This window comes from Pteropus vampyrus, unplaced genomic scaffold (genome assembly GCF_000151845.1).
Source record: "Pteropus vampyrus isolate Shadow unplaced genomic scaffold, Pvam_2.0 Scaffold108, whole genome shotgun sequence".
NCBI classification, from domain to species: Eukaryota; Metazoa; Chordata; class Mammalia; order Chiroptera; family Pteropodidae; genus Pteropus; species Pteropus vampyrus.
In genome coordinates, this window is record NW_011888889.1 from 3,716,340 (window position 1) to 3,718,162 (window position 1,823).

Sequence of the window (1,823 nt, forward strand, 5' to 3'; positions counted from 1 at the left end):
TATGAAATCATATTTGATCCTTTGATGTGTCTACATTATTATTCAATCTTACAGACTAGAAAACTGAGGCTCTCAGAGGCTGATGGGCCCAAGCAACCTAAAAAAATGAAAGTCATCCCGGATTCCTCTCCCACTTGCCTCCACATCCAATCAATTAAATTCTACCTATTTTTATCTCCTCAATATATTTTTAATCCCTATTCTCTGTGTTATCCCTATCTATACTCTGCCAGTTAGGTTTTTATCTTATTTCCATCTGGTGTAATGCAATAGTTTCCTATCTTGCCTCTCTGACTCAACTCTTAATCCTGAAACCAACTACTAAAAATGTCAAATAGAGCACTTTATTTAAAATACAAATCAGAAAATGTCATTTCCTTTCTCACAACCCCGTAGTATCAAGCCCAGGCCTTCAGGCATGACATACAACTCCCACACATAGCTCCTAGCAATCTCTCTACGACCACTCTCTCGCACTATGCTATAATAAAATAGACATGTTGGTAATTCCTGTTCAAAGCTACTTTATGCTTGCCCTTGGTATTCACTGTGTGTAACATCATTTTTCTCATATTTCTATACTTAGATACTCTTAATCTTCCTTTTAGATGTCATCCTCTCCGGAAAGATGTTGATCCTTTTCAAAACTAAGTGTTTCTTCTATATATTTTCATAGCATCTTGTGAATGAATAGCTTCTATAACCACTTACTGATTGCATCAAATTATTCTTTAAAATTTCTATACATAATTGAAAATCCATGTTATTTAGAAAGGTACATTAAGGATATAAAAATTATTATTCGTTGTGATTATGCTTTCATAATTCTGTCATGGTCTTTATTAAGATTCCTGCTGGATTCAGTAAATTTAGGCCTCTGACTACATTCTGACTACCTAAAAAAAAATGTGAATAACTCATAAAATTAATAAATCATTAGTTCCATTACACAATGAGAAATCTAAGTTACTTCCATTTTTATTTATAAAAAACATACAAATTTTCTTAAAATATTGAAAATGTCTGATTCTTCAAGTATTTTTACCAAATTATTATTAAATATTTCCAAAAATGTAATTTCCAAATTATATTTATTACATATATTGAGCTAAAACACAATATCTGAAGTGGAATTAAAAAACTTGTCTCTTTGGTTGGATCTGGGCTTAGAAGTTAACAGGGAGTCAACTTTGTCACCTATGGCCTCCCACGGAACCATAGGATTTCACAGCGCAACATTTAAGAATCATTGATTTATTGTAGCCCTACCATTTTCTCTTTAAATTGTAATGTACCTTAAAATAAATTTATTTTTATTTTCTAAGTACTATCCTTTATTTTATAATAGTTTGAAATATGATTTTTATAAGCTCGGCCTCATTCCTTAATACATAGGGGTGATGTCAGCAAAATGATGGACTAGGAGGCTTCAGGCCATTGTTCCCCCATGAAGATACCAAATAATAATAAATGGATCAAAATACTTTTGTGAGAACTCTATAAACCAGTTAAAAAGCTGCAGCAACCAAGTAAACACCTAATCAAGAAAAAATTGCACTAAAAACAATGGGAAATTCTCTGAAATACTGATCATCCCCACCTATCCTACCACCCACCCCCCACCTACCCTGGCCCCAGTTCAGGGTGAGTGGTTGTGAGGATGCCACTCATTTCCTGGCTCCTTACTTAGGACAAAGGGAAACAGACTTGCTTGCAATGTTTTAGCTTTTGGGGGAAATGCCTTAGGAAGTGTTTACTGTCTCATATGATTTAAGCATGATGAAAATGGTGGCATAGTTTGGATATGAGGTTGGAAGCTGCTG